This window comes from Spermophilus citellus, assembly GCF_964194105.1.
Source record: "Spermophilus citellus genome assembly, chromosome: X".
Lineage (NCBI taxonomy): Eukaryota > Metazoa > Chordata > Mammalia > Rodentia > Sciuridae > Spermophilus > Spermophilus citellus.
In genome coordinates, this window is record NC_138190.1 from 1470764 (window position 1) to 1493706 (window position 22943).

At 39.2% G+C, this 22943-nt stretch overlaps 1 protein-coding gene across 4 annotated transcripts in view; it reads right to left on the bottom strand.

The window, feature by feature from the left end:
• The window catches only part of LOC308639070 (zinc finger protein 442-like), a 186599-nt gene that overhangs the window by 88647 nt on the left and 75009 nt on the right, over nucleotides 1–22943 (bottom strand). The window contains exons 1-2 of one of the 4 annotated variants that reach the window (XR_014019973.1): nucleotides 3553–5414; nucleotides 743–782 (exon numbers count right to left, since the gene is read on the bottom strand). The exons of the other annotated variants lie outside the window; for them this stretch is intronic. The gene's annotated coding sequence lies outside the window, so the exon portion shown is untranslated. Of the gene's footprint in view, nucleotides 1–742; nucleotides 783–3552; nucleotides 5415–22943 lie in introns of those variants that run through there. 4 annotated transcript variants of the gene reach the window in all.

Sequence of the window (22943 nt, forward strand, 5' to 3'; positions counted from 1 at the left end):
ACTGACAGCCAAGATGACCCAATCACTGGATGAATTTGGCTAATTGACAGATTCTTGGCCCCAGCCCTTTTCAGGCGGAGCTTCCCCGCTGTGCTGGGAACTAATCCAGGTGGGAAGCCTTGGCTTAGCCTCTGGTACAGAGGTGACACCTGGCGCTGAGCTAGGCTTCAGCCACAGAGTGCTTTCTGAGCATGGGGAGGCCCTGGGTTAAACCTCAACACAAAAACAAAGCACAGCTTCTCAGGGAGGCTGAGGCTGGAGGAGCCCAAGGTCAGTGAGACCCTCCCTTAAAATGAAAGCAAAAGGGTGGGGATGCAGCTCAGTGATCCAGGTCAAGCCCCACTGGGTTTATTCCTCAGTACCTCAAAGAAAAAAAAAGAAAAAAATATATATACCTATCTCAGGCAAATCACTGTCTCCAAATTTTTAAAACACTCTTTAAAGCTATCATATAGATCCACATATATATGACATCTACTAATGAAAACAATTTAAAAAGTTATTTTAGTAATTCTCATTACGTCCACTCCTCTGGTCTTTGAAGAGGTGGTCTGAGCTATAAAAGGAAACATTTGGGGTTGGGGCTGTGGCTCAGTGTTCCATCCCCAGCAGAGAAAGGGGTGGGGTGGGGGGAGGCAGGCAACCCTCTAAAACAGCAATGTGCAGCGGAAATAAAATGGGCGCCTTGTGCTCAATGTAGATGTTCTACATTCTACTATTATGTGATGTCTTATGTACAGACCTGACTCTGGTGATCCCAAAAGTCAGGTCAGCTGTTTGCCCTAAAAGAAAAAAAAAAAAAAAAAGTGTTGATTGAAAGCTACACCAGGAACCTTGTCCTTACCCTATGTTCAGGTGCTGACAAGGACTTTGAGGTTTTATAGAAAGGGTAATCATAGGCATTTATTTATAGGGGAAATTGTATGTGGGAGTTTGTATTGTTGTAATTAGTAATATTATTTTATTATTATTGCAATAGGTGATATGCAAATAATATCATGAAATGTCAAATTGTATTAGGTTAGGCTTCAGGCATCTGTAGTCTCATGTCTGTGGGGCTGGGGATGTGGCTCAAGCAGTAGCGCGCTCGCCTGGCATGCGTGTGGCCCGGGTTCGATCCTCAGCACCACATACCAACAAAGATGTTGTGTCCGCCGAGAACTGAAAAATAAATATTAAAAATTCTCTCTCTCCTCTCTCTCCTCTCTCACTCTCTTAAAAAAAAAATATTTATTAAAAAAAAAAAAGATTCTCTCTCTCTCTCTTAAAAAAAAAAAATACTTACAGGCAAAATCTGACTCCACAGGCTTCTCTGTTGCTGCCCTAAGCCTGACTCGCTCTGAAGCTAAATAACTTTGTGTGTGTGTGTGTGTGTGTGTGTGTGTCTCAACAGCTTCCTTTACAATCCTTCCTTTTGCTCTTCAGGGTAATATAACTAAGTAATGTTCTGTTGATGAGAGGTCACAAACATACGCTTCTTATAATTTTGGAGACTATGGGAATGCATTTTGCACCCCGCAGACACAAAAGCCAGCATCTGAGATCTTTTCTCACAATGTTTCTGTGATGACCAAGAAATCTTTCTTCTCCTTCCTGACTACGTAATTACAATAAACAAACAAATGTATACACAGGGATTTCTTTTAACCACATCACGTGACGTCCCAAATAGAATGAGTGCACTACTAGTCCAAAGTAAAATAAATGGATCCAAATACATGATTTAATGAGGCTTATTTTAAAATTCCATGGTTGTATAATACTAAGTTAAACTTTTATTATGATTGTGTAACTTTCCAGTTATTTGGATCATCCATAGTCCTTAATTCAAGAAATAATTAACATATATGTCTTATTTTTAATTAATATATTTTTATTTGCTTCTAATCATTTTTCTTCAACAGAAAACACATAAGTTATATTTCTTATATATGCTCTTATGCTCTGCATTTTATGGTACAGATATTTAAGATAAGTGTGTTTGATTATAAAATATCTATTTCAAGAGATATAACCACCAAGTAATGTCTAATTCTCAAATTTTGTACAAATTTTTATAAGATGATAGATATTATTCTGTCAACAGAAATGTCCAACAGCTTTAACTATATTTTTATTGAGAAACTTCTTATTAAGGTACAATAATTTGTTTAGATTCTAAGATTTACAAAAATTGTTCCAAAGTACACACAAAGAAGGCTTTCTGGAGAAGGAAAAGAAGATGTTTCTACAGAGAGGAAACACACATGTTTGCTAGTATGATTATCCAGTTCTAAGTAAAAGAAAGAAAAGGATGTCTACTAGGAGGTCCTAAGAAGAAAGAAATCATCTTTGGGTAAATGAAAAGGTCTTTATATTCTTAATTTTCATGATGAAAGGGTTTTTCTAAATAAGGATATGTTTATATAATTATCTAGACAGATGACATGGAAAGTTAAAACATTTGAAAAACAGATTTCTGTATAACTGGACTGATTATATATATTTGGACTAATCAATTGTAGGATTTTTTAGGCTACTTCCCTGATTTTATTATGCTGATGTAAGCTAAGGTTTTTCTCCACATTCTGACATGACAGAGTACATTAAAATATTAAACTTATACTTAAAGTTTCTGCTGTTTGACCAAGAACCAATTTATAATTAATCAAATTTATACAACCTTGATCAAAGAATAAGTGTTTTAAAATGCTGACTTATATTTCAATTTTGACACTTCTAATTGGAAAGTATATTTGACTGATTCAAAGATATCAGTAATTGCAATGATTGGTGCTGATTCTTGCATATCACATCTGTTTATTGGATGTTTGTGGGATTTGAGAAAACATTATATTCAAAATGTTCACCACTTTAAAGCCACATATGAGTTTTGAGCAATAAAACGTGCAAACATTGTTAGAAATTCATTTGTATTATATACATGCTGTAACTGGACCTATAGTCCGTGAAACACTGTAAGACTTGTATACTATTCCCTACACTGGGAAGTAATTTTAACCATAATTTTAAAAGGACAATTAAGAGACACCTATTTAAAGAATAATATTCTAAGATATAAAGATATTCTGTGTAAAGAATAATAGTAAAGAGGAGACACAGGTGTAGCAAGGCCACAGGGACCTTGGAGACCTTCTTACCAGGTCCTTATTGCCGTCCCTTGATTGAAGCTGTGACATCCCAGTTTTGTGGGAGTGGCAGCATCAAACCTATATGTGTCTGATGTTGAACTATGGAGCCACCACGGGGTGAATAGGGAACCCCAGTCAGGGCACCTCTCTGCTCGGATGAGGGGTGCCTCATGTTGGGGTCCTGGTGTGGGGCTGTCTCTGGCTCACAGGGAAGCAGGATGCTAAAATCTTTTTTAAATTCCACACATTCATAAGACAATTTTGTACAGACCTGAGCAGTTTATTTATATTGTAGATGGTTTTTAGTCTCCACACTCTTGGTATAGAATAATATTTTCAGATCCTACACAATGCTTAATGGACTTGCAGCTATGTCCTGGGGAAAGGGGCAGACCTTTTATCTATATCACACAGAACAGACCTCTGGGTCCATCTGCTCAGGGCCTCAACGTCTCTTTGTTCCTCAGCTTGTAGAAGATGGAGTTGAGCATTGGGTGAGGGTGGTGTGGAAGACAGGCAGAACCTTGTTCCCTGCTGAAGACCAGAAGGATCATGGCTGTGGGTGAGAGCAAAGGGTGCTGAGTGGAAGGTCACCACAGTGAGGCGGTGCTGCAGAGGGAGAAGACATTCTTCTTCCCTGTCCCAAGGCCATAAAGCAGAGAGCAAGAAGTACTTGGCCACAGAAAAAAGGGATTCCAATGAATGCAAACATAAGGAGATGTCACGAATATCAGTGAGGGACAGCCAACACACCAGGAAATAGAGAGGTGTGTGGAGGAGGACATCCAGGAGGGCGAGAAGGATCATGGACAGTTGTCAATTAGAGCCATTAGGAAGATGAGAGCAATGCAAATAAAGAGGAAAGACTAAATCTATTTTTATATCTTTATTATTTGGGGCTGGGGATTGAGCCCGGGGTGCACAACCATTGAGCAACATCCCCAGACCTGTTGATTTTTTGACACAGATCTTGCTAAGTTCCTTAGGGCCTCAGTAAGTTGAGGCTGTCTAGGTTTGTGATCCCTCTCCCTCAGTCTGCTTGGCCACTGGAATTATAGCTGTGTGACACTGTGCCCAACAACACTGGTATCATACCCCTCTTCCATAGGTTTTTTTTTCTTTCCTTTTTTTTTTTTCAATGGGGGTGTCCTGTGAATTGAACTCAGGGGCCCTCAACCACTGAGCCACCTCCACAGCTATAGTTTGTACTTTATCAGAGACTGGGTCTCACTGAGTCGTTTACTGTCTCACTATGTCTGAGGCTGGCTTTGAGCTCACAGTCCTCCTGCCTCAGCCTCCTGAGCCATTGGAATGAAGGCATGAGCCATTGCACCTGGATTTGTTTTGTTTTAAAATTATTTTATTTCTTTCAGTTACTTACACATGACTATAGAATGCATTTATGCACTTTGATATATCATACATAGATGGGATATCATCTGTCATTTTTCTGAGTGTGCATGTTGCAGAATCATATTGGTCATGCAGTCACCTATGTATGACAGTACCCTAAACACAGAGAGAAATCCAGCCTGGGTTTTCTGGCTTACTCCACCCAAGGATTAATCATGGGGAGAAAAGCTGAGTTGGAATTAAAATTCAGTGCTGTAAAAGAAGTTTAAGAAAAAACGGGACAAGCTGCAAACACGAGGATACACCTGCAGAGCTGCATCTGCTGATGTGGACAGTAGTGGGTCCACACACACAGAAGCGGCAAACTCACCACCTGAGCTAGGGGAGTGCTCAGTGCTAGAGCACCTGCCTAGCATGCACAAGGGAGGATTGGGTCCCTGGCACAAGAAGAAAAAAAAATAAACTCCATTAATAATAGGGCAAAGTATATTTTGAGAAGGTGCCTCTCCAAACAATACGTACAAACTACAAGATTTTATAATGCTCTTTAACTTGCCTATGTACAACACAACACATGAGACTTAGAAAAGAATGCGTGACACAGTGGTGGTCCCAGAGTCATCACCAGGCCACGAAGGCACCAAGGAAAAGGAAGGGATCAGCTGCAGGGCACACAAGGGCACATGCCTATGGTCCCAGCTGTAGGAGGCTGAGGCAGGGTGACTACAAGTTCAAGGCCAGCCTCACTCTCTTAAAAACTAACAATTAAGAGGGTTAGGGTGAAGCTCAGTGGTGGAGGCCTCCTGGGTAATGTGTGAAATAACAAAGGGAGAAAAGGAGGAAGGAAGAGATATTTCACTAATCTGTACACAAGGCTGGAGTGGAGAGGCCTCAACTAACACACACAATGTGTCTGAAACTTCTGAATGACACAAGGCTAAATTGAGAAGTCAGGAAATAACAATTGATTTTTGAGAAGGAATAGTGGGCAGCAACCTTGTGAGAAAAATCAAAGAAATCAATAGTTGCATGACACAGTGAGGATGAGAGCACTGCACTAGGGAGGGTATGTAGAGAAAAGGGTGACTTGATCCTGTACATGTGTGTGCACGTGGGTGTGAGTGTGCATGTGTGGGTGGCACAACTCACCCCTCCCAGGTGTTTTTTAATGTGACTTGCTGCTCTGGAAAACCCTCACATGAGCACCAGGGCATTTCTGATAGCCTCTGTGACCCTGCTAAAGTGCTTTTCTGGTGCCTGGTGCATGAAAGGGAATAATAACTAAAGTTCATTATATCATGAGCTCTTCATAGAAATGAATAATTGGTTTCCTTAAATATTGAAATAGTTCTTCCACCCCTGTTTTCAACATAAATTATCTAATATACATTTTTCCAAGTCAACTCCAGTTTAGTTCAACTGAACTAATAATAATTTGGAAGGTGTGAGTTAATGTGCTTATGATGATCAGCATCATTTTAGAACCTTAGAGCTTGAAGGACATTAATATACAGAAACACATGAAGAAGTAATTCTGGCATCCGAATTGGTGACACCTGGAAACTCGACACAAACAAGGCACATTTCAATTTATCAGGGATTCAGGAAACACCCAGGAGCTGAGCACGGTAGCATATGTCTGTGATCCCAGTGGCCATAGCAGGAGGATCACAAGCTTCAACCCAGCCTACATCAGGCTGAGGCAGCATGATCATAAGTTCAAAGCCAGCCTCAGCCACTTAGGACCTAAGCAACCAAGTGAGACCATGTCTCAAAATTGGAAAAAGAAAAATGAAAAAAAGATTGGGATGTGTCTCAGTGGTTCAGGACCTCTGGGTTGAAAAAAATAATAATAATAAATAATACAAAATATTCCCTCAAATCTGAACAAGTCTAACTAGATCTGAAACAAGAAATGTCTTATCACATTTCTACATACAAGGCTTTTCTCCAGTTTGAGTTCTTCCCTGCTGTTTAAAGAGGCCTTGGGGCTGGGGATGTGGCTCCAGCAGTAACATGCTCGCCTGGCATGCATGCGGCCTGGGTTCGATCCTCAGCACCACATACAAAGATGTTGTGCCTGCTGAAAAACTAAAAACTAAATATTAAAAAATTCTCTCTCTAAAAAAAATAAATAAATCATGGCACTGTAACTTTATTTAAAAAAATAAAATAAAATAAAGAGGCCTTGACAGTTGAAAGGGTACCATATCATGTCAAGAGCAGAGGGGGGAAATTCAAGATGGTGGGCCAGAGACAGGCAGCATCCTGTGTTGTTCCATGGCCTAGGTCTCACCTCATCAGAATACAGGATTTCAGAGAGCGTGAGAATCCAGTCTAGAGTAGATTTTCACAGAAATCAACACACTGTAAGCCCAATGCAGCATTCTGAGCCTCAGAGATCGAGTAAGACTCTGGACTCCAGGCCCAAAGCCCGCAGCTCTAGCCACAAGCAGCTCTTGAGTGGCTCAGGAAAAACACCTCTCAGCACCTCAGCAGAACTCCAGGCTGCACCCCATTCCCACACAGGCCACTCAGCTGCTACCTACCCACAGCACAAGGCCATTGCCCAGCTCTCCCCACGTCAATGGTCACCCCGGCTCTGGAAGCAGACCGGCTCCATCTTGGATCACCTTTTTCCTCATATTTTGTGAGCATGTCTGGCAGATGGGAACTCCCTCTGAGCCACATATCATCCTGCCAGACCCCCAGTTCATTGTCCACCGCCAGAAACTGTAAGCCTTTTTACAAAACTACTGATTATATTTTAAATAATAATTGAATCCAACATTTCTGGACATTGAGACTAAACTGTGTCTTTTTTTTAATATATTTATTTTTTAGTTTTTGGTGGACACAACATCTTTGTATGTGGTGCTGAGGATCGAACCCGGGCCGCACGCATGCCAGGTGAGCGCGTTACCACTTGAGCCACATCCACAGGCCTGTAAGTGTCTTAATAACAACAAATTGTTCATACTGATGTATTGTTGATATTGGGATCTGTTAGCATTGTCCTTCCCCACAAAGGAGGGATCTTGCAACCCTACAAGAGCACTACAAATTTATAGGGTAAAAACAATAACACCCCAGAACCACAGAGCTGGAAAGGAAGACACACAAGCAACATGAAAAGACAAGGGAAGAATGTGCCCCAAACAAATCAAGACAACACATCATTAGAATCATTGGCAGCTACAGCAGAAAAATGGACACAGAAAGATTTCAGGATATACATGGTTAAAAGGTCCTGTGAACTCCAAGAAGATATAAGAGAGCAAAGACAAGCAGTAAAAGATCACTTCGATAATGAGCTACATAAACAAATCCAAGAAGCAAAAGGTCACCTCAACAGGGAGATAGAGGTTCTAAAACAAACAAACAAACAAACAAACAAACAGAAATCCTTGATATGAATGAAATAACAAACCAAACTCAAAGCTCAAATGAAAGCATCACAAACAGAGTAGACTACTGGGAAGATAGGACATCAGACAATGAAGATAAAATATATAATCTTGAAAGGAACATAGACCACAGAGTGAAAATGGTAAGGAACACGGAGCAGAACATTCAAGAAATATGGGATAGCATAAAAATACCAAATTTAGGAGTTATTCGGATAAAGGGAAGCATAGAGGATGAAACCAAAGGAATCAAGAAGCTATTCAATGAAATAATATCAGAAAACTTTCAAAACATGAAGAATGAATTGGAAACCTGAATTTAAGAGGCTACAGGATGCCGAATGTACAAAATCAAAACAGATCCATACCAAGGCACATAATAATATAAATGCTCACCATACAGGATTTGGAGAGAATTTTTAAAACCACGAGAGAAAGGAATCAGATTATATATAGGGAAAAATCAATTAGGATAATGGCAGATTTTTTCATCACAGACCCTAAAAGCTAGAAGATCCTGGAACAATCTATCATGCTGAAAGAAAATGGGTGCCAACCAAGAATCTTGTATCCAGCAAAATTAAGCTTTAGATTTCAAGATGAAATAAAATCCTTCCATAATAAACAAAAGTTAAAAGAATTTATAGCTAGAAAACCAGCACTACAAAACATCCTTGGAAAAATATTCCATGAAGAGGAAAAGAAAAACAACAATGAAAATCGGAATTGGAATGTAGTACCCCAAGGGGGGGGGACTAATCAAAGAAGAAAACCAAGTCAAGTTAAATAACAAAAATAAACAAATATGGCTGGAAATACAAACCATGTCTCAATAATATCATATCAAATAAAGTAGACTTCAAGCCAAAGGGAATGAAAAGGGATAAAGATGGACATTACATACTGCTCAAGGAAACCATACACCAACAAGATGTAACAATCATAAATATATATGCCCCAAACAATGGTGCAGCTATGTTCAAACAAACTCTTCTCAAGTTCAAGAGTCAAACTGACCACAACACAATAATCTTGGATGACTTTAACACACCTCTCTCACCACTGGACATATCTTCCAAACAAAAGTTGAATAAAAAACTATAAAACTCAATAACACAATCAATAACTTAGACTTAACTGACACATAGAATATTTCAACTTGCATCAAACAGATACACTTCTCAGTAGCACATGGATCCTTCTCCTTTTTTTTTAAGAGAGAGTGAGAGAGGAGAGAGGAGAGAGAGAGAGAGAATTTTTAATATTTATTTTTTAGTTCTCGGTGGACACAACATCTTTGTTGGTATGTGGTGCTGAGGATCGAACCCGGGCCACACGCATGCCAGGCGAGCGCGCTACCACTTGAGCCACCATCCCCAGCCCGGATCCTTCTCTAAAATAGACCATATACTATGCCACAAAGCAACTCTTAGCATATATAAAAAAGTAGAGACACTACCATGCATTTCATCAGATCTTAGTTGTATGAAATTGGGAATCAAAAACAAATTAAAAATTAAAAATTTCTCCATGACCTGGAGACTAAACAATAGGCTACTGAATGAACAATGCATTCCAGAAGGAATCAAGGAGAGGATTAAAAATTTCTTATGGGTAAATAAGAACATAGACACAACCTATGGAAATCTGAGACACTATGAAAGCAGTACTAAGAGGGAAATTCATTGCATGGAGTTTATTCCTTCAAAGAAAAAAAAAATGACCTCACACTACCTCTCAAAGCCCTAGAAAAAGAAGAACAAACCACCAGCAAAACAGCAGAAGGCAAGAAATACTTAACATTAGAGCTAAAATCAATAAAATTGAAACAAAAGAAACAAATGACATAATGGACAAAAAAAGTTGGTTCTTCGAAAAAATAAATAAAATTAACAGACCCTTAGCCATGCTAACATAGAGAATGAGAGAGAGAGAGAGAGAGAGAGAGAGAGAGAGAGAGAGAGAGAGAGAACTCAAAATTACCAGTATATGTGACGAAAATGGTAATATCACAACAGATATGACAGAAATACAGAGGATAATTAGAAATTATTTTGAAATCCTATTCTCCAATAAAATAGAAGACATTGAAGTTATCAACAAATTTCTTAAGTCATACTATCTGCCAAGATTGAATCAGGAAGACATACACAATTGAAATAGACCAATATCAAGTGATAAAATAGAAAACAATGCTTATCAACCAAGAAAAACCCAGGATACACAGCCAACGTCTAAAAGACCTTTAAAGTAGAACTAATACCAATACTCTTTAATTTATTTCAGGAAATAGAAAAAAAGGCAGCACTTCCAAACTCATTCTATGAGGCCAATATCACCCTGATCCCCAAACCAGGTAAAGTCACATCAAAGAAAGAAAACTTCCCTAATGAACATAGATGCAAAAATCCTCAATGAAATTCTGGCAAATCAAATACAAAAATATATCAAAAAGATTGTGCACCATAATCAAGTGCAATTCATCCCAGGAATTCAAGGTTGGTTCAATATACAGAAATCAATAAATGTAATTCATCAAATCAATAGATGAGGGCATGATGTAACATGTGGGGCATGTTGCATCAGAAAGGAAGAAACCTAACTTGATGTAGCGTATGCAACATGTAGGGCATATTGCATCAGAAAAGAGGAAACCTAACTTGCTGGCTGCTACCCCCTTCCCAGTCCTGGTCCACATGTGGCTAAGATAGTGCCTGGCAATCATCCAGAAGGCATTACCGTGGGTTGAGATGAAAAAATTGGACCACCTCTAGGATAGGCTCAGAAACCTTCTAACCTCATGGACAGCTTGTGTCACCCATTACTGCCTGTAGGATGGGTGTACATGTGAACTCTCCCCACCCTGCTGACCTTTATCCTGATTGGCTCCTGTACATTATATTAGCTGTGTCCCTGACACATCTGATTGTCCTCTGGCGAGGGAGTGCTGGGTGCAGGCGGTCAGTAGGCCCTGTTCTTTCTTGGCTCATCCTGGTCGGGGTGTGCTTTCCCCATTTCTCCTGAGGTCAGGAGGGAATGATACTGAAAACCCCCGACAAATAGACTTAAAGATAAGAATCATATGACCATCTCAATAGATGCAGAAAAAGCATTTGACAAAATACAGTCCCACTTTATGTTCAAAACACTAGAAAAAAAAAAAACTAGAAATAACAGGAACATATCTCAACTTTGTAAATGCTATCTGCACTAAGCCTCAGGCCAACATCATTCTAAATGAAGAAAAATTGAAGGCATTTCCGCTAAAAACTGGAACAAGACAGGAATACCCTTTCCCCACTTCTATTCAACATAGTTCTTGAAACACTGGCCAGAGCAATTAGTTAAAAGAAATCAGAGGGATATGTGTAGGAAAAGAAGAACTTAAATTAGCTCTATTTGCTGATGATATGATTCCATACCTAGAAGACTCAAAAAGCTTCACCAGAAAACTTCTAGAACTAGTAAATGAATTCAGCAAAGTAGCAGGATGTAGAATCAACCCATAAATCAAAGGCATTTCCGTGTATCAGTGACAAATCCTCTAGAAAGGAAATGAGAAAAACTCAACCATTCACAAGAACCTCAAAAAAAAAAAAAAAAAAGCTTGGGAATGAACATAATGAAAAAGGTGAAAGATTTATACAATGAAAACTACAGAACCCTAAAGAGAGAAATCAAAGAAGACCTCAGAAGATGAAAACACCTACCTTGCTCTTGCATAGGCAGAATTAATATTATCAAAATGACCATACTACCAAAAGCACTGTACAGATATAATCTGTATTACAGATTTAATTCCCATTAAAATCCCCAAGGCATTCCTCATAGAAATAGAAAAAGCAATCATGAAACTCATCTGAACAATAAGAGATGCAGAATAGCTAAAACAATCCTTAGCAGGAAGATTGAAGCAAGTGGAATCACTACACCAGACCTTAAACTATTACAGAGAAATAGTAACAAAAACAGCATGGTTTAGGCACCAAAACAGACTGGTAGACCAATGGTACAGAATAGAGGACACAGAAACTAACACAGAAAATGATAATTTTCTTATATTAGAAACATGCACTGGAGAAAAAAGCATCTTCAACAAATTGTGCTGGGAAAACTGGAAATCCATAAGCAACAAAATAAAATGAAACACCTAGGTCTCACCATGCACAAGACTCAAATCAAAATGAACCAAGAACCTAGGAATTAAACCAGAGACTCTGCATCTAATAGAAGAAAAAGTAGTCTGAAATATTCAACATGTGGGATTAGGCCCCAACCTCCTTAATAAGACTCCTATAGCACAAGAATTAAAACCAAGGGCTGGGGATGTGGCTCAAGCAGTAGTACGTTCGCCTGGCATGCGTACTGCCCGGGTTCGATCCTCAGCACCACATACACCACATATCAACAAAGATGTTGTGTCCGACGAAAACTAAAAAATAAATATTAAAAAAAAAAAAGAATTAAAACCAAGACTCAATAAATGGGATGGAATCAACCTAAAGAGTTTCATCTCAGCAAAAGAAACAATCTGTGAGGTGAACAGAGAGCCTACATCCTGAGAGCATATTTTTACCCCTCACACATCAGATAGAGCACTAATCTCTAAAGAACTAAAAAAGCTAAGCAACCAAAATAATATTAATAAAAAAAAATAATAACAACAACAACAACTCAATCAATAAATGGGCCAAGGACCTGAACAGACACTTCTCAGAAGAGGATATACAATCAGTCAACAAATATATGAAAAAATGCTCATCATCTCTAGCAATTAGAGAAATGCAAATCAAAACTTCTCTAACCTATCATCTCACTCCAGTCAGAATGACAGCTATTATGAAGACAAACAACAATAAGTGTCAGCAAGGATGTGGAGAAAAAGATAACACTCATACATTGCTGGTGGGACTGCAAATTGGTGCAGCCAATTTGGAAAGCAGTGTGGAGATTCCTTGGAAATCTGGGAATGGAACAACCATTTGACCCAGCTATCCCTCTCCTTGGTCTATACCCAAAGGACTTAAAAACACCATACTACAGCCACATCAATGTTTATAGCAGGGCAATTCACAATAGCTAAACTGTGGAGCCAACCTAGATGCCCTTCAGTGGATGAATGGATTAAAAAAAGTGGCATATATACAAAATGGAATTTTAATCAGCAATAAAAAAGAAACTAAAATCATGGCATCTTCAGGAAAATAGATGGCATTGGAGAAGATAATGCTAAGTGAAGTTAGCCAATCCCCAAAAAACAAATGCTGAATGTTTTCTCTGATATAAGGAGGCTGACTCATAATGGGGAGCCTGGAAAGATTAGATGAATTCTAGATAGGCCGGGGGGGGGGGAGGGAAAAGGAGAGGACAGGGGAATAGCAAGGATGGTGGAATATGATGAACATCATTATACACATTACATGTATAAGGACATGAATTGGGTGTCAAAATTATTGATAGAGATATGAATAATTGTGGTATATATGTGTAATAAGAATTGTAATGCATTCTATTTCTTTATCCAAAATAAATAAATAGATAAATAAATAAATAGCAGAAGGGTTTTTCCAGATATAAATCCTTTTATGTCTTTAAAGAAAACTGTAAAAATTGACTACTGCCCAAGATTGCTTATCCAGAGGACTTTCTACAGTATGAGTTTTTTTTTTTTTAAATACAACTGAAAAAAGTAAAACATCTGAACCCTTTGTATTTCTTACTTGCATAGGATTTATTCATTTTGGCATGAAACTTTCCAAAAGAAATCTTCTAGTACTCAGAATAAACTGCAAAAGTTAAAAGTTTTCCCACATTTCTCACATTCACAGGGCATCTCTCCATGAGTATTTTCATAAAAGGGAAGGAAACTAGGTTTAAAACATGAAGCTGATAGAGTGTAGCAAATCGTCCCCATTCAGAGTGTTTGTTTTCCAGTGAGGGAAATGGCTTTGAAGACAACAGGGAAAATAGAATGATTTGCCATATTTTTTCACATTTAAACAGTTATTCAGCCAGATGTGGTGATGTATGCCTTTAACCCCAGAGACTTGGGAGGCTTAGGCTGAAGGATCACAAGTTTGAGGCCAGCCTCAGCATTTTAGAACAACCCTAAGGAACTCAGCAAGTCTCTGTCTCAAAATTAAAAATATAAAAAAGAATGAGGATGTGTCTCAGTGGTAGAGGGCCACCACACCAAATCTGCAGTACAATCCCCAGTACAATATTCAGCAGAGTGAGCAGTGTGTTTGAAGGGGACAAGAAATATTGATCCACCACAATTCACATTTAAAGAATTTTTCTCCAGTAAACTTCCAACATGTTGATGAGAAGAACAGTAATAACAGAAGTCTTTGCCAATTGTTTTCTTTTTTTTTTAAAGAGAGAGTGAGAGAGGAGAGAGAGAGAAAATTTTTAAATATTTTTTTACTTTTTTTTTTTAAGAGAGAGTGAGAGAGGGGGAGAGAGAGAGAGAGAATTTTTTTTTAATATTTATTTTTTAGTTCTCGGCGGACACAACATCTTTGTTGGTATGTGGTGCTGAGGATCGAACCCGGGCTGCATGCATGCCAGTCGAGCGCATTACCGCTTGAGCCACATCCCCAGGCCCCTGCCAATTGTTTTCATCAGTACAATTTCTTTGCAATATGAGTTTGTTCATGTAAGTGAAGCTGATGGGATATATCAAAGGCTTTTCCCCATTGTTGACATTCATGGGGCTTCTCTCCAGTATGAGTTCGTTCATGTGAGCAAAGATGAGAGGACTGAGTGAAGGCTTTGCCACACTGCTTACATTGAGTGTGAGTCCCTTCATGTCTGTGAAAGAAAAAACAAGAAAAAGACTTGTCCACATTGTTGGTATTCATTAGGCTTCTCTTCTACATGAATACTTCCATGTATGTGAGGTTCAGTGGTTGTGTCAAGGGGTTCTCCACATTGTTGATATTCATAAGTCTTCTCTCCAGTATGTGTTTTTTCATGTCTGTGAAGATGATGGGATTGAGCGAAGGCTTTGCCACACTGCTTACATTGATAGGGCTTCTCCCCAGTATGAATTTTTTCGTGTCTGTGAAGTTTAGAGGACATACTGAAGGCTTTGCCACACTGCTTACATTCATAGGGCTTCTTTCCAGTATGCATTTGTTCATGTCTGTGAAGTTTAGAGGACTTAGTGAAGGCTTTGCCACACTGCTTACATTCATAGGGCTTCTCTCTAGTATGCATTTGTTCATGTCTGTGAAGGATAAAAGAAGTAGTGAAGATTTTTCCACATTGTTGACATTCATAGGGTTTATTTTCTGTATGAGTTTTTTTATGTGAGTGAAGCCTAGACAATAGAGCAAAAGCTTTGCCACACTGCTTACATTCATAGGGCTTCTCTCCAGTATGCGTCCATTCATGTCGGTGAAGGGAAAAAGAAGTAGTGAAGACTTTTCCACATTGTTGACATTCATAGGGTTTCTTTTGCGTATGAGTTTGTTTATGTTTGTGAAGGGTAGACGATTGAGCAAAAGCTCTGCCACACTGATTACATTCAAAAGGCTTCTCTCCAGTATGCGTCCATTCATGTCGGTGAAGGGAAAAAGAAGTAGTGAAGACTTTTCCACATTGTTGGCATTCATTGGGCTTCTCTCCAGCATGGATTTGTTCATGTATCTGAAGGTAGGAGGAAGTACTGAAGGCTTTCCCACATTGTTGACATTCATAGGGCTTCTCTCCAGTATGTGTTCGTTCATGTCTGTGAGGGGAAAAAGAAGTAGTGAAGACTTTTCCACATTGTTGGCATTCATTGGGCTTCTCTCCAGCATGGATTTGTTCATGTATCTGAAGGTAGGAGGAAGTACTGAAGGCTTTTCCACATTGTTGACATTGATAGGGCTTCTCTCCAGTATGCGTCCGTTCATGTCTGTGAAGGGAAGTCGAAGTAGTGAAGACTTTTCCACATTGTTGGCATTCATTAGGATTCTCTCCAGTATGGATTTGTTCATGTCTCTGAAGGTAAGACAAAGTAGGGCAGGCTTTCCCACATTGTTGACATTCATAGGGTTTCTTTTTTGTATGAGTTTTTTTATGTGAGTGAAGGTTAGATGATTGAGCAAAAGCTTTGCCACACTGCTTACATTCATAGGGCTTCTCTCCAGTATGCGTCCGTTCATGTCTGTGAAGGGAAAAAGAAGTAGTGAAGACTTTTCCACATTGTTGGCATTCATTGGGCTTCTCTCCAGCATGGATTTGTTCATGTACCTGAAGGTAAGATGAAGTACTGTAGGCTTTCCCACATTGTTGACATTGATAGGGCTTCTCTCCAGTATGCGCTCGTTCATGTCTGTCAAGGGATAAAGAAGTAGTGAAGACTTTTTCACATTGTTGGGACTCATTGGTCTTCTCTCCAGCATGGATTTGTTCATGTATCTGAAGGTAAGACAAAGTGGTGTGGGCTTTTCCACATTGTTGACTTTCATAGGGTTTCTCTCTAGTATGTTTTCTCTGATGTATTCTAAATAAACTTTGGTAAGCAAAGTCTTTCCCACATACGTTACATTTAAAAAGTACTTTCCCAGTGTGCGTGATCACGTGACTGTGAAGACTTGTGGGTGAAACCAAGGTTTTACCACATTCATCTGTGGGAGAAGATGAGGTTTCATCACATTGTTGATATTCATCAGGTTGCCACCCAGTATGAGAATCTTCATGCCTTTGAATGTCATTGGAACAACTGATGACTCTTCCACATATTGTACTTTCATAGGGTCCATCTCCAGTTTGTGTTAACATTTGTGTGTGAACACTTTTGAGAGAAAACAGAGATTTCCTGTATTGTTTCAATTCACATGGCTTCTCTTCACATTCTTCATGCTTGTAGCATTCGGGTCCACAGTGAGATGTGATCTGCCTATGAAGGAATGAAGGGCATATGAAGTCTTTGGCACACATATAACAACCACATGAATTTACTCTATTAAAATTTTTCTTTGCTTAAGAATTGGTATCTCATGACCAGCACATTATTAATACTTGATTAATTCATGATGTTGTATTTATTTAAGGTCCTAGGTTAAGGGTACTTCCAACATGAGGTAAAGCCTAGGTTTTTCACTTGTTCAAATTGCCAGAAAATAAAGAGACTGAGAGGAAACAATGCTTTGCAACACAGCTTGACTGTGGTCATTATCCAAATAGTTATATTCACATATTCAATTTCATAATACTTTTTGCATGTCAAGCACTTTGAATAGACTTAATATCATATATATATATATATATATTTTTTTTTTATTTCAGTTGACAATAGACTTTAATGGTGCTGAGAATAGAACCCAGTGCCTCAAGCCTGCAAGGCAAGCTCTCTACCACTAAGCCACAACCCCAGTCCCAGTGAAGTATATATTTCTGGTAAAAAAAATTCTTATAAGAATAAATACATTTAAAGTTGTGCAAATTTCTTGCATTGGTTTTAAAAATTATATGACATCCCCAGATTCCCTCAAGGATTCCTCTTGTGAGTACAATTACCTTTGATTGCTCCCAAAATTTTTGATCTGATTTTCAATGTTCTTCTCATCATATTTGATTCCTAAAATGCCAAAGCAAAACATTATAAATTTCTAGGAGCTAGAAATGCTTTTCCAAATTCATGGTGCATTTTATGCTACAATAATTCACCAACTGATTGTCTTTTCATGTTCTACATAAATAAAAAAAAAATAAACACAAATTCTCCAATTAAATAAATACACAAATTATTACCTATAGATTCCAGGTTTCTGAGGACTTCCAGCATCACATCTCTGTAAAGGTTCTTCTGGGAAGCATCCAGCAAATCCCACTCCTCCTGGGTGAAGTTCACAGCCACATCCTCAAAGGTCACTGAGATCTAAAATATCCCACAAATGTGTAGTGGAGGACAGGAGAGATTTGACAGCATGAGAAATCTATACTCAACATGCATGATGATCCCATCATTCCCTGGCCTCTCGATTAATTCCACGATTTGGTCATTGAAATCTCCAGTGCATTTAATTCTTCACAGCCACTCCAACAATAGATTTGGGCCCCACAGAAGGTAAATAGTAGAGTGTTGTACACCCTTCCTTTGGTGAGTTCACAGGAAGTAAGAGGGGCTCCCGGGTCACCCTGATCTTATTTGTTGATTGCATCTCTATCACCTTCTTACCAACATCCTGTGCAGTAGAGAGCTAATATTACCACCCTCCTTATTACTTACCCTTAGAAAAGAAAGCTGACTGAGTAGGAAATTGCTGGAATCACAAAACTCAGCATTTGAGAGAACCTGACAACCACAGTGGCTCACTGGGCCTACACAGTTAATATAGACAACATGGTATTTACTGATCTCCTGTTTCCTTCTGAAAGTCTATTGTTCCATCCTTCAAGAAATGCCTAGAATCAACCCCAACCCACACCCTCCAAGTATGGAGTCACTAAAGAGTTTCCCTCATAGTCAACAGACAATCTTCCACACAGGTTGTCACAATGTGTTCACTGGGGACTCAGTCAACTTGGGTGATTACACTGAGGACAACTAGAAGTTTGCAGGTGCTTTACTCCAGAACAAATTTACACAATTAGTGATCAAGCACAATGATTAATAAACACAACAATATAATAATTTCTGGTGGTTAATGTCAAAGCAGAATGGGGTGTGTGGAAAGATGGCATGTGTCTCAGAAAGAACTCCATGACCCCAAGATGTTATCTTGTCCAAACAAAAGCCTTACAAAATTATATCGGTTTGAAAAATAGTTTTCTTAACAGCAGAAAATCCTTTCCTAAACCTCATGGCAACCATGAATGTCCAATGATTCTCAAACTCTTCTGAACAGCAGATGTCTCACTCAGATCATGTACAGTCATTAGACACACACCACCGTTCTGCTCAAGGACACTTTGATCAAGATAGGCCACATGTACAATGGTGGTCTGTCATGAAAGACATTCCTCATTCCTGTAGCACAGCTGGTGCAAAGAAACCTCAGGCACAAGCACTTCCCGGGTGTGTTAAAGCAGCAGGTTTGCAGCCCAGAATCCTGAACTATCCCATGCTGACTGCTTGTGAAACAGGCCACTCCATGTGGGTCTCTAAGCAGGCTATGATTTCTGCACAGTGTGGAACAGCCAAAATGACCACCTACCAGAACACGACCCTGCCACTCACAAAGAACCATGCATAGGACATAAGACACATGACACTTGAAGCAGGACAGTATCAACAGAGGTTAATAGGAGCCTGAGAGAAAGCCTTTAGTGGGCTGTCCTTCGTTGCATGGAACAAGTATGAGTGACAGCAGGTGTCTTGGAGACTAATCACAATGATGGTCCAGGCAAACTGAAATCTAAGTGGCAAAGGGTACTTCATCCCGCTATTCTGCAGACAAATATTATTTATTATACATTTAACTGTGAAAGACTAAAACACATTTCAAAAATTTTAAAAAATATATATAATTACTACCCCCCTCCCAGAAAAAAGAAAGTCAAGGCTCTGACATCTCAAACAGGCTTCTATGAGACATTTAAGACCTGCCACCAATTTTCTACTGTTATTTCCAGACAACAGAAGTTGAGTTAAAACTTCCTAATTCTTTCTTTTTATATTTATTTTTTTTCTTGCAGTTGAACAAAATAGCTTTATCCTATTTATTTATGTGGTGCTGAGGATTGAACCCAGGACCTTGCACATGCTAGGCAAGTTCTCGTCAACTGAGCCACAACCCCAACCCACCTTCTAATTCTTTTTCTGGCATATTTTACCATATTATCAAAATTAAATAGATAAAGAAAAGTATTAAATAGAAAAGAAAACTATGAAAGACTCTCATGATCATGAATGCAAAATTCGTCAAACAATACTTTACAGAATCCAAAAATAAATAAAAACAATTATAAACACAGTCAAGAGGAAATTATTACAGCTCTGTGAGACTGATGCCAAATTTAAAACTCAGTTAACATTTTCCAGGGACCAGCATACTGCTGTGGGAAGTCAAGCCCAGTGGCCCAGATCCACTCACACCAGCCTCTGCAGGGCCCAGGAACACAGCACACACGCAAGGCTGATTAAAAAACCAATTAACATTATCCATCACAACAAAAAGCTAAATAGGGCTGGGGATGTGGCTCAACTGGTAGCGCGCTCGCCTGGCATGCGTGCGGCCCGGGTTCGATCCTCAGCACCACATACCAACAAAGATGTTGTGTCCGCCGAAAACTGAAAAATAAATATTAAAAATTCTCTCTCTCTCTCTCTCTCTCTCTCTCTCTCTCCTCTCTCACTCTCTCTTTTAAAAAAAAGCTAAATAGGGCTGGGGATGTGGCTCAAGTGGTAGCGCGCTCGCCTGGCATGCGTGCGGCCCGGGTTCAATCCTCAGCACCACATACCAACAAAGATGTTGTGACCACCAAATACTAAAAAATAAATATTAAAAGTTCTCCCTCTCTCTCTCTCTCTCTCTCTCTCTCCTCTCACTCTCTTTAAAAAAAATAAAAAAAATTAAAAAAAGCTAAATAATAAATATTGATTATATCAATAGTTAAATAATCAAGAATAATGAAAAAACACTCAAGCTCAAAAAAAAAAAAAACAATGTCTTCATAGAGAAGACAGCATGATCCTCTATGCTACTGGAATCCACTGAAGAATCATGAAAAACAATGATGTGACATCAGTGTTGTCATGTTAATAAACAGGACAATTATTGTACTATTGACAGCAGGAAGCTGGGCATGGAGGCCATGCCTGTGGTCCTTGACAATCAGGGGGCCAAGGCAGGATGATCCCAGGTTTGAGTCCAGCCTGGGCAATTTAGCAAGACTCTGTTTCTAAACAAAAAATTAAAACTTTTGGGAATGTAGCTCAATGGTAGAGCAGCCCTGAGGCCAACACCCAGCACCAAAATGAAAAGAAAAACAAACACGCACCACTTATACAGAACCAATAAAAGAGAAATACTCATATATATAAATCTAACAAAAATCTGTATGACAAAAACTGCTAACTTCTAATAAAAATATCAGAGACATGGAAAATATTTGGAGATACTTTTATGTTCACAGATGGGAAGCCTCAGTTACCATCAATTCTTACCAATTTTATTTATGGATTCAATATAATCCCAATAAAAAAATATTTTAAATCATGTTTTCAGTAACAAAAGATCCAGAACAACCAACACAGTAATGAACTCTCAGTTCACAGGATGAACACTACCTGAGGTTAACAACTACTAAAAATCTACAATCATCAAGACACAGTGGTATTTGGCACAGGATAAAAATATTCCACTATATTTGACAAAGGAGCAATGGAAAATATACTTTCCTGGACAATGTTGCCAAAGCACTGGACATGAATTAACATGTAGAGAAAGAAAACATTCCCATTTCACAAATGTCACAGAGCTCTCAGTGGAGCCTCAGTCTCCAAGTGGGGCACACAGCTGGGGCTGCAGCTCTAGCAAAGCACCTGCCTGGCACTTAGGAGTCCCAGGGTTCACTTGTCGGCACGAAAAAATTGCCTATACATTGTAGTACCTAATGCAAAACTCCAAACTTCACTAAAATAACAAAGAAGTACTTACAGAGAAATCTGGGCTGGCATGACAGCTTCATATGCAACATCAAACACATGATCTGTGAGTGAAAAACTTGTAAATAGAACTTGATCAAAATGAAGTTTGCGTTTTTCAAAAGATGTACTTGAGAAAATGAGAAGACATGCTGGAGAACTGGACAAAATGTCACAACACATAGTGACACTGGGTTGGTATACAACATACATGAAGAATACTCAGTAAAAAAATAAGCAACCAACTTGGAAGTGGGAAAAAGATTTGGAAAGACACTCATCAATAAATAGGCACAGTTAACACATGTGTGAGAAGATGTTCACGTGCATATGATTAGGAAACTTCAAAATGAACAATGAGGTGCCACCAGATACTCAACTGGAGGGGTGAAATGCCAAACACTAAAAGCTCCAAAAGACAGTGAAAACATGAATCAGCAAGCACCCTTCCCTTGCTCGTGTGAATGGAGGGAAGAACACTCTCTCTGGAAGACAGTCGCACTCTTACAAAATAAAGATGGTGCACTCTACAATTAATTCGCCACACTCCCAGGTGTCTCTGCAAATGAGGTGAAAATCATGTGCACAGAAAACTTCTCAGCAGTGACTACAGCAGCCATGTCCAGAACTGCCCAAAGCTAGAAGCAAGGAAGATGCACCTTTCAATGCTGAATGGACAAGCTGCAGTTTAACCAACCAAAGAACGTCACCCAGAAAATGAGGTCTGCAGCCTGGAAAGATACAGCACCCTTAAAGACAGACTGGTAAGTGAGAGAATCCAGTTTTAAATGGCCAAGTGAAGTAAGATTCCAAGTCAAGAACATTCTGGAAAAGACAACATTATTGATGCACTGAAACTCTTCTGTATGACATTATTATGTAGAGTATGGGACACACATAATCACACCACACAGAGAAGGAACCCCAAGATAAAGGATGGATTTCACCTGATGATAAGGTGTTGCTTCATCCACTCTCTTAATAAAATGTAGGACACTGATTCAGTAACTAACAAGCATCCAACATCAATGCAAAATGTTGAGAACAGTGTGGAGAAAGGGTGTTTGATAATGTGTAATGGCTCATTTGAATTGTCAACAGCATTGGATTAAGAGATACCTGTGATTAAGAGCCCTCTGGGTGTGTCCATGAGGGTGTGTCTACAAATGATCGGCATGTGGAACAGAGAACCAAACTAGAGAACCTCCTTAGGTATAGGCAGCACCATCCAATAGGACGGTGTCTTAGGTGGAACAAAAGTTGGAAGAAGAAGGAAGCAGCAGCAGAGAAAGGCCTTTCTTCTCCAATGGCTGCTGCAATGGCCTGAGGATATCAGACTCTGCCTTCTTCACTCTCCCAAAGTGGACTCTGCCTGTGATTCTCCAGGGAGTTTCCAGAACCTTTGGTCTGGACTAGGGCAGCACCACTGATCCCTCTTTTTCTGAGGCTTCAGCCTCTTGGACTCTGCAG